Below are 14,193 nucleotides of genomic sequence, written 5' to 3'. Positions count from 1 at the left end.
AGAAATTATATTCTTTGTCATCAGTTCTTTCCTGCCTTTTCCCTTATGTATGAAGAAGATTATCCTTTGCTTTGTATACTCAGATAGGCACAAACCTTCAACTGAATATTCCTCATTAGAACAAGAAGATTTATCTTCTTTATTGTTGATCTTGATCTGATTCATTCCTCTTAACTGTATTTGAAAGAAGATTTCCATATCACAATTTCTCCTTAACATGACCAATCATGTCACCCTGTAAATAATACAATTGATACTTTCATGATACTTTCCTGATGTATTGGGGTGAAAACAAGTCTTATGATCAATACTTTTCTGAGTTTTGAAACTGTTTTTTTTTCTATGTGGTTCAGGGACCCCAGATGTCAGTGACTGCTGCGTCCACAGAATTTTACCAGGCAGGTCCACCCACAGGGATCACTTGTCGGCTCAACCATGGAACCTGGCACCGAGTGTATTGAGAGAATTGAACCCGTGAACTTGTTGGACCTTGGATAAACCAACACTCCCCGTGTGTTTCGTCACATTTGCTTAACCGCCTTTCGTGGATCCATTAACTCTAGCGATGTGTCCGTTTACTAACACCTGCAGGTTTTGGTGTAACGACAATTGTGATTCCAACAAGTTGTATCAAAGCCAAAGGTCTCGAGTTCAAATCACATCTGGCTTGCACTTGGGGGAGATTGTTGGACATTGGATAAACCAACACTTCCCGTGTGTTTCGCGACATGTGCTTAACCGCCTCTTGTGGATTTGTTAACTCTGGCGATGCGTCTGGTTACCAACACCTGCGGGTTTTGGTGTAATGCCAATCGTGATTCCAACAGACCTCTCAATAGCTAATGTGCTTTAACGATGGGGACTCGACCAATTGAGCTAACCCTCGGGGCTAGAAGAATGAAACTGTTACCAGGTTCAATAGAAGATTTCAAAGCTTTTATCTTAGTATGCGTGAGGACATTTAACCTTCTGAAGCTATTGCTATGTTGTGTTACACTACAAATCAACATCCTGATTTGGCTTTTTATTTCAGAGAGAGGAGACCTTCAACCTTAGAGATGATGTTTATTGAGGATGAAGAGATTGAAAATAACCTTTGGGCTTGTAGTAAACTTCAAGACCAAATTTGGGATGAATATTTGGATGCAGAGCAACAGGATAAAGGATATGAACAACAAAGATCAGATCAAGGTTTTCATTTATATCAACAAGATGATTTTGCATGTACAGTAGATTTTTTTCTAATTATGAACAGATGGATGATTTACTTTGAGATTTCTTGAAGATGATTTTGCAAAGGATAATTGCACATGCTCAAATTGTAGAGGGCCTTTTGTTGGCAGCAATGGGAATGTTTTGAGTCCTGATAGAAGATTTTTACATGGTTAATTTGTTGAAGAGGAGCGCATGCAAACATATCTTTGAGATCAAAATATTGTTATCAGATTATGGTAAAGAATTTGCTTTCCTAGAATTCAGTTATCTTGAACCAAAAGCAAAGATATTTGATGATCATGAAGACATCGTTCTTGACTTATCTCAAGATCCCGTAGCAACCTATTTGGAGATCTTCTTCAATTCAAATTCTCCACTATCATCTCGCTGCAAGTGTGATGACCCCATTGCAATTTGGATGTAGTCTTCTGTTTCAAGGGTCCCAAAAGTCACAATTTCTAGCTTGCTATTAGTTTGTAGCAGTAAGTATCAGTTGCCCATGGAATTTTTGCTGCATAGACTATGTTCTTTTAGTTTCTTAGAAGGTTGCATGCAACCAGGTTTGTCAAATAATCACATGCTTACCTGGTATCATTGGAAATTTGCTTACACATGAGCAAATCAATTGACTTGGCTAGAGTAGGAAATGTATAAGCTTTCAATTTGTATCAACGTAGTGAATAAGGACTCCATAGCCGAACGGAGAAGCACTGGTATAGAGTGGTTTGTCTTCAAAAGTCTTGAAGTGTGTTTACTTTCTGCGTGGTTTCTTTCAGTTGAGCAGAACAGGTTTATAGGTTGTAGGACAAAAATGGATTAAAGGCATTGGTCTACAGTTCTTGGTGCCTCGCAGGGAGGGCACCGTCCCTAGATGGAGCTAGTGTTATAGCTCAAAATGACCCAGTCAAATTTTTCTGGACTGCTACATATTTGGACAAAAATGTCCACCAACTTCTTTATGTTCTCGAACTTTATTTAGGAACCATCTCAAGTTTATGCCGAAAAGAAAAGCAATTCCGTATAAGCACATAAAGAAGGCAAAAAAGGAGTTTAAAATCTTGGCCTGTCTACACAATGCGAGGAACATATTGAACACTTACGTGGATGTCGTAGTCATAACTCTTCAACTCAACTCACTGACTCTGCAGTTTATGTGAATAGTGCTTTTTGTTTTGATTTGAGAAAGGATGATAGAGAAAGTTGAAAGGTTGAAGGCGACTCGAATTTGGGCTTTTCGGCCTAGTTAGGAGTACGAGTTGCAAACTTCCCTGAACTCCTGAATACCCTCGAACTTAAGTGTGGACCCTGCAAGTTGTTCAGACCTTGCCGACTAATTCGGGCCCCCTTCCTTGTTTGGGCGACTAGGCAAGTGGGACCATCAAACAAAGGAAACACCCCTGCACTCCTGTGTGCCATGAATTTTAGCATGGGGCCCAACTCAAATACATATGGGATTAGATCATTTGGGTCTTTCGGGTGTGTGTTGTAAAATTTACTGTCCCCAAACTCTCGAACGAGCTGAACTCCATTGTGGATCCCACATATCTAGCCGTCTTAACACATTCGGGCCTGGATTGCCTAGCTTGTTCGAGACTCTAGGATTATCGGGCCTTCTTGGCTTGTTGGGGCATCATGACATATTATGCCCTGAATGTTTGAATAAACGTGGGCCCCACAAGAAAAACTTACAACTGGAAAATATATGAATTGCCTTGAACTTTGGGTTAAAGTTCTTTGTGTCAATGTTGACAGTGTTGGTTTCCCGCCTCTTTCTTATCGGATGATTCAGATCGTAATTCGAGTTACTCGTCGGGTGCTTACTGCACACTATGCTCTTTGAGGCTACGATGTACCGAAATGTTAAACACACTTGCTTTGTAATTTTAGTTATTAATTAGTTAGGAGTGAGTCACATACTTGTAACTGAAATAGTTTTTCAAAGGAATGTATAAAAACAATGAATAACCAAGGAAAAGGGGTTTGGAAGCTAGGGCTGGGAATGATTTTTGTATCGAGAAGTCTGTGAGACATTTTCATAGCCAATAAAGATTCCAGTTCTTGGATGCATTTACAATTTGTTTCTTGCCTTTGTTATTTTCTTTACCTTTACATCATCTTGTTCCTTCTTATTAGTATTTTTGGGATCTGAATGAGTTTTATTTCTTGAAATATGTAAAGCCATCTCTGGATAGGTTTTTATCTGTGTAAGGTAGATAGATTTACGCAAGTCACACCTACTATCTTATACAAGTAAAACTATTACATTCATGATCCTTTATAACGAATACTATTTTATCCCTTTAAGCATAATTGTTCAAAGCAGTTCTGCACTAAGTTCTTAAATTCAAGAATACTCTGCTAAGGGAGTCACTTCTTTTTCTACTTTCTTTTGTCATCCTTTTTAGCTATTGAGTTTGTGAATATTCAAGACGTTGCCTTCTAGTTATAGAGAGTAATTCTTTGACTTCAAGATCCATTGCACGACAAACTTGCTTCCTAACAAAATTTATTACAAAAAATCTCAGATTCCTGGGCATGATTCCCTAGCCAGGAATTGTCTCCAGGAGCTACATCACTTCCCATGTACCTCAAAGCCATGAGGTTGCTCTATGTACACTTCTTTAATCACACCATTGAGGAATGCGATCTTTACATCCATTTGACGTATCCTCCAACCCATAACAAAAGCAAGAGAAACAATAGTTTTGATAGAAGTGTACCTGACGATTGGAGCAAACATCTCATCATAGTCCACTCCCTCTTTCTGGGAGAATCCTCTTGCCACAAACCTAGATTTGTATTTCTCGATGTTGTCATTGTTGATTTTTGGTAGCATCGGATGTGCTCTAGCCATAAAAATTGGTGGAGAGGCTAAGGCACATAAGATCTCCAAGACCCAAAAATCGTTTGGAGAAATTCCACCCAGATGAAGAGATATTAAAATAATTAATATTTTTAATGAGACCCTAAGTCTAAACTTAGGAAAATTAAAATATTAATGTGTATTAATATAATATGGGTGAGAAAGTTCTAAATAACGAGAATCAAGCCAGATCTATTCTTAGCCGTTGATTAAGGACTTAATCTCGACTATTGAATCGTCAACAGGAAAAGTATAAGAAGAGACTTGAGGGTCAGTTGGAGATACACCAAGTTGATCAAGGATTCGATTTTTTGGGGCAGGGTTTGTTGAGAAATCGAGTTAACGATCTGTTGCAGCGAGGGGTAGTTCGATAGAAGGTCGAGAATACATAGTAGAGAGGCAGAGAGAGTGCCAGAGAGACAACATAGAGCCTTGGAAGGCCGACGCAGAGGCAACCAAGATTGACGTAGAGTCTGGGGAGGCCAGCGTAGAGGACACATAGGGCCAAGAGGCTAACGTAGAGGCAGCAGAAGCTGACGCAGGCAGCGCAGAGGGCTGCAGAGCTGACGTTGGGTTGAGGAGGCAACACTGAGGAATTTTCGTGGGGCAGATTGAGAGCTGGTTCACTGACGTAGAGCCGTAGAAGGTGACGCAGTCTCTGGAGGGTGACGCAGTTCTTGAGGGTAGCTTGGAGTAGCTTTTGCTGTCCAGCTAAGGGAACAATTGAAGTCATTGTGAGGCTATTCATCCGGTTGCTAATTAGCCAGAATATCTGTCTCCGAAGAAACGTACTTCTGCCAAAGAAAATCTCTGAAGGGTGAGCTATTTCTGGCACCTTAGTTGTATTCAAAAAACTACATAATAATAAAACCCTCATATCTGCTGCACTAGTTTTTCCGCATTGGGTTTTTCTGGAGACGATTGTCCAAAAATAACAGTGTCCCTTGTGTTGTCTTAGTTTATTTCAGTTGTTGATCTGTATATGTGTGAAGGTTGCATTTGTGTTTATTTCGGTATTTATATTGATGAATAACTTGTTAATTAAAAGAACAAGTAGGAGACAATAAACTAGATAATGCACTAGGGATTTTTGATGTGTCAGATTTAGAAATTTCCACATGGTATCAGAGTGTTGCAGATCATAGGAGGACTGAAGACACTAGCAAAAATCTGAAATCTGCAGCAGAAGCAACTGTCCCGAGAGACAACGTTGTTCCAGAGTAGAAGCAGCAAAGGAAGAAGTGACACAGAGCCTGCGTCATCATTTCGATCCAAGGAAAGGGCCAACGTAGAGGCAGAAGAGGCTCACAAAGAGCCACGTCATCTTGCTTGGCCAGTTAGGAATCAGGATTGACGCAGTTGGCCGGAGGGATAGATTCAGCCTTTTTCGGGATTGCGCAGAACTTGAAAGGCTCAGTTTCTTTAGTTGCCGGGGCTTGGGGAGCTATGGGCAGATTGTGATTTGAGGAGGTGGTGGGACGTTGTTTCTGTTGATACAGAACAATGCCTAAGGAGACGAAACCAAGGTAGGGGGAGTCACTACCTCGATGGATTTCTAGCGAAGGAATCCAGATCTGAGTTGCAGTTGCGAGGAGGATTGGAGAGGAGTAGTTCGACAACTGGCGAAAGGATTTCCAAGAGGGAAATCAGGACTTAGAGGGAGATTTCTAGGAGGGGAGTCGAGACTCAGAGGGAGTGCAAAAGAGGAGTTGAAATGGCAGTGAACGGACTGAGGGATTAGGACAGGTTGGACAGGGCTTCCAACTTTGTCATCTGGAAGGCCAGGATCCCGACAGTCTTGGATTGACATCGCATCAACAACTTTGCCTTGAAAGTAGTGGCTATCCCAATTGACCTAGTTGAGAATGAGAAGTATGAGGATGCAGTGGCGAGGGTGAAGTGCATGATCCTAGACAGGGTCAAAGATCATGTCATACCACATATTGCTGAGAAGAACACAACAAAGGAGATGTGGGACACCCTGACCACCTTATACTAGGGCTCTTCCTTGCAGTGGAAGATGCTATTGGAGAATCAGCTGAGATCATATCAGATGCAGAAGGGAGAGCAAATAGATCCATTCCTTCTCAGGTTGCAAGAGATTTGTGACCAACTTACTTCTGTGGGGTCTACACCGGATCCAAAGTTTATGGTCAGGCCTGCCCTGAATGTAGTCTTCGAGGAGTGGGAGACATTTGTCCAAAGTATTCTGGGCAGGGCTACTCTTCTCGGTTGGGAGGAGATGTGGGCAACTCTTCAATCAGAGATTCGGAAGAGATCGGGAGGATGACCAAAGTGGGGAGTAGTGGTAAGGGAGCTCGAGTCAAGAAAGAGGAGGAGGATGAGGATGCAGCTCTAACATCTGCGCAACAACAAGGGAAGGGGAAGAAAAAGGACATCTCCAAGGTTAAGTGCTTCCATTGTGGGAGCTGGGACATTATGCATCCTAGTGTCCCAGGAAGAAAAACAAGGGAGAGGCTTCCGATTCAAAGACAGCTCTAGCTAAGGCGGAGAAAGAGGTCGAGACTGATGATGATTGTGCCATGAGTGCTCATGCGCCTCTAAAGAAGAGGTGGGGAGACATCAAGTTGTAGTCATGAGGACTACATACTAGGGGTAGGACCCTTGAGGTACTCAAACTCATGGATCACATTCGGCTACAGGGGCCCTTAATGACAGTAGCATGATGACAGGGTCAGGAGGAGCAAAGTATGATGGAGTAGCAAGACAGGGCTAGAGTGCAGAAATCTGAGGCAGCGCAGTGGAGGATGCAACAGTGCGAGAGGCACAGAGGGGTTTGCAGCAGTGCAGTGGCAGTAGAGGGAGCACATGATAGCAACTGAGGTAGCTTCAACATCACGGGGCTTCCAGTCTAACCGGGATGTCAGTGTTTGGGAGAAGATCAGTTACTTACTTCTCGGTAATTGAGTTGCAATGCAGTAGTTAACAGTGGCAGTGCTTGGGGCAGCATGGGTAGCATGTTGAGAGGGAGCTGCAGTACAGATGTAGCAGTGGTAGTGCTAGGGGCAACATGGGCAACATGTTGAGAGGGAGCTGCAGTACAGATGTAGCAGTGTCATGGGCACAGTACATGAAGCAACAATGCAGGAGATGTGGGGCAACAGGCCCAGCATCAGCATAAGTACCGATGCGGAAGATTAGTGTGATGCTTCTATGGTGAGGCATTACTAGAGCACATTCCTCGCTAAGAGGGAGTGTTGATTTTTGGTAGCATCATATGTGCTTTAGCCATGAAAATTGGTGGAGAGGTTAAGGCACATGAGATCTCCAAGACCCAGAAATCTTTTGGAGAAATTCCACCCGGATGAAGAGATATTAAAATAATTAATATATTATGAGATCCTAAGTCTAAACTTAGGAAAATTAAAATATTAATGTGTATTTATATAATATGGGTGAGAAAGTTCTAAATAATGAGGATCAAGCCAGATCTAATCTTAGCCGTTGATTAGGGACTTAATCTCGGCCATTGAATCATCAACATGAAAAGTATAAGAGGCTTGAGGGTTAGTTGGAGATACACCAAGTTGATCAAGAATTTGATTTTTTGGGGTAGGGTTTGCTGAGAAATTGAGTTAGTGATATGTTGCAGGCTGCAGCGAGGGGAAGTTCAATAAAAGGCCGAGAATGCATAGCAGAGAGGCAGAGAGAGTGCCAGAGAGACAACACAGAACCTTGGAAGGCCGACGCAAAGGTTGGGGAGGCCAGCACAAAGGACGCAGAGGGCCAAGAGGCTGACACAGGCAGCACAAAGGGCTGCAGAGCTGACGCTGGGTTGAAGAGGCAGCGTTGAGAAATTTTTCGTGGGGCAGACTAAGAGTTGGTTACCTGAAGCAAAGCCGTAGAGGGTGATGCAGTGTCTGGAGGGTGACGCAGTTCCCGAGGGTAGCTTGGAGCAGCTTTTGCTGTCCAGCTAAGGGAACAATCGAAGTCACCGTGAGGCTATTCATCTGGTTGCTAATTAATTGGAATGTCTGTCTCCAAAGAAAGGTACTTCTGCCAAAGAAAATCTCTGAAGGATGAGCCATTTCTGGCACCCTAGTTGTATTAAGAAAACTGCATAATTATAAAATCCTCATATCTGCTGCACCGGTTTTCCCACATTGGGTTTTTATGGGGACGATTGTTCAAAAATAACAATGTCCCTTGTGTTGTCTCAGTTTATTTCAATTGCTGATCCGTATGTGTGAAGGCTGCATTTGTGTTTATTTTGGTATTTATATTGATAAATAAATTGTTAATTAAAAGAACAAGTAGGAGACAATAAACCAGATAATGTAGAAGGGATTTCTGATGTGTTAGACTTAGAAATTTGCATAGCCATCTGCTGCATGCTTGATCTTATAGATCGTCTTAGAAGTCACTGCTAACTCCCCTTATGGTCTTGGAACTATCTCCCACACATCATTACTCATGATGGACTGATACTCTTCCATCATGTCATCCTTCCAAACCTGCTAGCTTGCTGGCTCCTCATAACTGGAAGGTTCAGAATCAATGATGTGGCTCATAAATGCCATATAACTTGAGAACCTTTGAGGTTGTTTTTTCTCTTTGAAGGTACCTCTGGGAGTTGCATGCCCTTCTGCATCCTGCAAAGTGTCACGAAGCCATGTTGGCCTCTTCTTGGTCATAACAACATCTCTAGGCATGTCCAGTGGCTCTGTTGGCTCTACTGACTCCTCCTGATAGTTTGAAGGATGATTAACTGGAATAGAGGGACCTATACTTGCATCCTTCAGAGCCTCTAGCTCCTCACTATCAGTCTTCATGTGGGACTCTGCTGGACATCTTAACCAATATATACAGTCCTCCCTCTCGAACATCAATCACTCTTGTAGTGTCTATGTTCGAGCCTTTAGGCCATACAAGAACCTAACCATCTACAAATGTAACTTTGTAACCTCTTTCCTCCAACACCGAGATAGAGAGCAGGTTCTTCTTTAATCCTGGTACAAACAAAATGTCTCTCATGTGTAGAGAATCTCTAGATTCTAGCTGAAACGGTACTATCCCAACTCCCTTCACTGCATACTTGGCATTATCTCCAAGTTCCACTTGCTATGTTGAATCCTTCTTTGTCAAATCTGAGAGAGAATCTCGAAAACCTATCATGTGCCTAGAAGCACCACTATCCACCAACCAAATATCATTGTTGTTACAATAGTGCCTGAAAGAGCGGAGACAAGGAAATATTCCTTTGACTTCTTTTGTGGTGGATGCTCATCATCATCAACATTGACTGCTGATATATGCTGCTTTCCCTTCCTTTTCTTATGAGGACACTGGGAGGCATAGTGACCAAATGTATAACAATTGAAGCACCTGATCTTTGAAAGATCCTTCTTCTTCTGATCTTGAATTGGAGCTAGTGTTCTACCAATATCTTTCTTACCAAAATTTCTTCTTCCTTTTCCTTTTCTTGCATGATCTGCAAGGGCTTGAATTTCTTCATCCTGAGGTCTCGACAAGCTATTCTTGGACAACAATCTAGCCTCCACTTGGACAAAATCAATCCATAGTTTATCAAACTTGGGCAGCTTATCTCGTGCACAAATGCCTTGTGCAAATGGATCCCATGAGCAAGGAAATCCATTAAGAGTCATTGTAACAAGTTTTGCATCCTCAATGGTATCTCCAATGGCTCTAAAGTTTATCTCTCAACTGAGAGACTCTCATAAGGTAAGAGACAACATAATCTGATCTAGACATCATGACACTATGGAGTTGATGCCTCAAGGTTAGTTTCTTGCTAGTGTTGTTACTCTTGAACAATCCCACCAAAGCATCATACATCTCTTTGGCAGTCTTCAACTCAGCAACATGTGGAATCAAGTGGTCCTTTATGGAATCTATCAAGATTCTCCTAGCCTTGGCATCATTCTTCTTATGCTTTGCTTTCTCCTCAACTCCCTCTAGCCATGGAATAACCTTCTTCACATGATCTTGAAGGTCATTTTCTTCCAAGACAAGTAGTATCCTGGTCTTCCAAGATCTGAAATTGGTGGCACCATCCAACCTGTCTTCAACTTTGAGACTTGGCACCATTTTGACAAGAGATCATGAATTCAATCAAGCCCTTGAATACTAGTCTCTAAGGCTGACTTCAATGGCTAATCTTTCAATAAAGCTCTGATACCATGTTGAAATTCTACAAGGTGTGCAGTAGAATACAATTTTCTGCCAGGTAATTATTTCCTAATGATTTTTCACAGTGTTTTATGGCACTCCTTTCATTGAATAATTACACTAAAAAAATCTCAACAGTAAATGCAACGGAAACAATAAAGACCATAGAAAGACTTTGTTACATTTTGATTTTGTTATAGGTGAATGGCTGATTATAATTTGTTGAATGGTGTTATCATTGATGCCAATGTCGGTTCTTGAACGCTCTTAATATATGTCATGGATTACATCAGTTGGAAACTCCAATAGACAAGAAGCCTTGGAAGGAAGCAAGGAAACCCTAGAAGCCTTGCACTTGAAGTTTTTAAGTATGAAGATCAGTGAATTTGCTCTGGAGACCTTCATCAATTGATGCTCCTCATCATGTCGATTCTAACGGTATGTGGCACATCACGAGGCTCCTCATGATGGAGGAGATATGCTTGATTAAAGTTTGAGGCCCATTCTTTGGTTAAGAAGCCCCAAAATTCGAATTCTATTGGCAGATTAATGATTGGTCAAATGATGGCATTATTATTATTATTATTAAAAATGTTTCTTGATGGTCCTCGCTTAGCAAAAATTCCCTCCTCGAGTTGGTATCCAAGAATAAATTATTTTTGGCTCCAAAAAATTTAATTTTGAAAATTCAAGTTTAAGTTTTGTAGGTCGGCTCAGTCAAAAAAATGATTTTTTAGGCATGATCTAAGGTCGGCTCCATGGAAGTTAGGTCATGTTGGCCCCCTCATCCACTATAAATAGAGGGCTCAGTTCCTCTTCAAAGATCATCATTCTAACACATTTTCCATCTGAGATTTATGAGGCCAAGGGCTTACACGCAGATTCAAGGAGAAGGTTGAGTTCAGAAGGGTTTTGGGCTTGCATTTCTTGCATTTTCTTGTTGGCTTGTTGGCTGGGTTTTATAACAGATCTCTGTGACCACCTTCATCATACAATCTTTGCATTTGTTTGAGGTCATATTTGCACAGGTCTAGGGCTGTACTCTTGATTACAGTGTGCAGGCCCTGAGGCCCTATTTTGGCCTCCCTGAGGCACACCTCTTGAAGATCAGATCTGAGGTATTGTTATAGGCTCGAACCTGAAGATTGTTGCAGTATCCTGAGGCTCAGACTTGAGGTTTATTGCCAGATTCCATGTCCTTCTGTGAGAAGATTTGAAGGGTTATTTTGGGTCATCCTTCAGAGAAGAATTCACTTTTCTTAAGGTCTATCACTGAGGCCTATTCAACCTTCTTTTCAGATCTTTATGGCATTGATTTTGAAGGCAGTCCTGTGTAATTAATGGAGTAATTCCAACCTCTGTTGCAGAGGCATATAACCCTCAATTCAGCCCTGAGGAAGTGACATGTCACACATAATTTAAGGGTTATTCGACACTAATTTGAGAAGCACATTTGCAAGTTTGTTGGCAGCTTGAAGAACCTTTTGTTGACATTTCTAAGGCATTAAAGTCACTACCTGAGCCCTAATCTGAACTATCTGAAGCACCTTCAGTGAGGCCTAATCTGAACATTGCTAAAGGCAGATTGAAGCAAATTCTAAGTGTCCTCTTGACTAGTTATTGCAGAAGTTTATAACCCTCCTATATGAAAACTTCTTGACATTCTCAGCCAACTTCTGTGGAGACGTACTAGACAGCCTGAGGCCATCCTTTGCAGCTCGGACCTAAGGTAACATTTTGTTCTTTTCTGTGGCTTAGTTCAGATCTAATGCTGAGGCCATTTGGCTTTATTCTGAGATAGATCAGGTGTATTTCTGAGGCACTGCATGGGCATAGTTGCCTTATCATCTGAAGCATCTTTGTTGGATTCAAGGAGTTAGTACTGCAGGATGTTATTTGTGTGGACTTGTTGACTAGGGTAAGTCCGTAGAAGGTTTGTTGTGATGACTGGACTTCAGGGTTTGTATAATGTATAAAGATTGGCTGTATTGTGCGGAGGTAAAACTTGTTCTGTAGAAAGCACAGTGATGACAAGCAACGATCATAATACCATGGCTAATGTGTGGTTGGAGCTTATGTGTAAGCTATGCACATCTTTGTTTATTAGACTAAAATGGATAAACAATAGCTGAAGTGTTGCCAATAACAAAAGTTGGTCACTCTTGCTGAGAATGAAGCCTATGTATTGTTTTGACAAGACCTATTAATTGCTGTATTTGACAATGCAAGGACTGACATTATCCTGTATCCCTGAGCAAAACTAATCCGATGTCTGTGCTAGGCCATGCAAGGAATATTGTTTACACATTAAGCAGATGTACCAGTGGTTGCATTGCAGAGCAACCCTAAATGGTGCTGGCATTAGTTGCTAATGCAGATTCACATGTATGATACCTCTAGGGTTTGATCCGTTGAACAGAAGCTGAGTAGAGTTGCTAGGGTTTATGATGGATGTGTATGACACTAGGGTTTTCATGTATGAACCTTTGATGAGTCAAAATATGTTGCCATATATGTGTTGAGCAGTAAGAGGGTTGGCTATGGTAAGCATTGCTAGTATTGTCATATATTGCTTTGAGCTATTGCCTTGTATGCAGCTGATGATAAGTGTGTGCTGAGCAAAGGGCTGAGTAAGCTAAGAAGACAATTGTTGCTATGAATGTTGCTAATGTGGAAAATCCGTTTGATTGAAGCCTGGTGCTGACAGGTTTTGTCAAAGTTTCATTATGAGCAGCAGAGATTTTGCTATTGATGTACATGTTGAGTAGACACAGATATTGATTGATGAGCAAAGATCATATTGTTATTGAGCATAGGTGGATCTAGTTTGGAAATGAGATCAAATCTTGGTTTGCTTGCTGAATAGGGTGTTAGGGTGGTGCAAGGCAGGAGAGTGGAGTCTTCTTCAGGTTAGAGCTTGAGAACACTTCAGGGTGGCAGGGTGATGTTAGGGTAGGTCAGAGCCTATGCAGGGCATTGGAGCGTCCTTCTAGTTGGAGCTGGTAAACCAGGGCATTGGAGCATCCTTCTAGTTGGAGCTGGTAAATCAGGGAGTCAAAACTTCCTTCAGGTTGGAGCCTATAAACTAGGGGGTTGGAGCCTCCTTCAGTTGATGTTGTAAATCTTGGAAGTTGGAGCTTCCTAATTGATGTAAATTTTTGAAGACCTATATTAAGAAGCATTCGGTGGTTTTTTTTGTTGAGAAATGAAGTATAGTGTATATTAAAACTTGATTCCTCCTCTTCATAATTACTTGTGAATGTTATCTGTTTTCTTATTATTTATCATGTTCTCTTCATCAATCAATTATACAAATGTTCAAAACAAAAGGATAAAAAAGAGACAAAGAACACTAGAAATTAGGCTCCAATCCTCAACCAATCCTTCTCTTATAGAATCAGATCAAAATGAAATATCTAAGACCCAAGACCAAGACCAAAAACTGCCACAAAGATCCAAGTCAACCCTCTTCCAAGTCTCGTCCAATCAAGTCGAAGTCAACGATGGTCAAATCTCTGAAATTTGGTCAACCCCTGAAATTTTGGACCCTGAAATTTTGGGCTTGCAGTACCTAAAAAAAATTGCACATGTGAGCAAGACTAGGGCAGAAAACTCGTCTTCTCTCTCTCCTTTGACTTTCCTCTCTTCTTTGACTTTGGTTGTCTTCTTCTTCTTGTTTGGCACAAAAATTGATGTGATGATGAATGAGTGAATAATCTCTAAAGTGGTCAAGTTGACTTCTATATATACATGTCTAGGAGGGTCGAATAGCTTGCCCCTAGGGTTGACTTGGTCTTGTGGTGGACAATTTGACTTTTTGACTCAAGACAATTTTTTTTTAATCTTTTAAAAGTTTAATGGGACTTGACTCAAGTACATAATTTTTGACTCAAAATAATTTCTTTGACTCATTTGACTCTATAAGCATGAAGAACATGCTTTGACTAAAATAAAATAATAATGAT

The 14,193-nt window shown here is 41.2% G+C and overlaps 1 long non-coding RNA gene across 2 annotated transcripts in view; it reads left to right on the top strand.

The window, feature by feature from the left end:
- Nucleotides 1–14,193, top strand: part of LOC149206815 (uncharacterized) — a 256,541-nt gene that overhangs the window by 42,940 nt on the left and 199,408 nt on the right. The gene's annotated exons all lie outside the window — the stretch shown is intronic.

Source organism: Pinus tabuliformis, chromosome 1_2 (genome assembly GCF_031772625.1).
Source record: "Pinus tabuliformis cultivar Carrire ecotype Pingquan chromosome 1_2, CPIR1, whole genome shotgun sequence".
NCBI classification, from domain to species: Eukaryota; Viridiplantae; Streptophyta; class Pinopsida; order Pinales; family Pinaceae; genus Pinus; species Pinus tabuliformis.
This window is presented reverse-complemented; position numbering and strand designations above follow the sequence as displayed.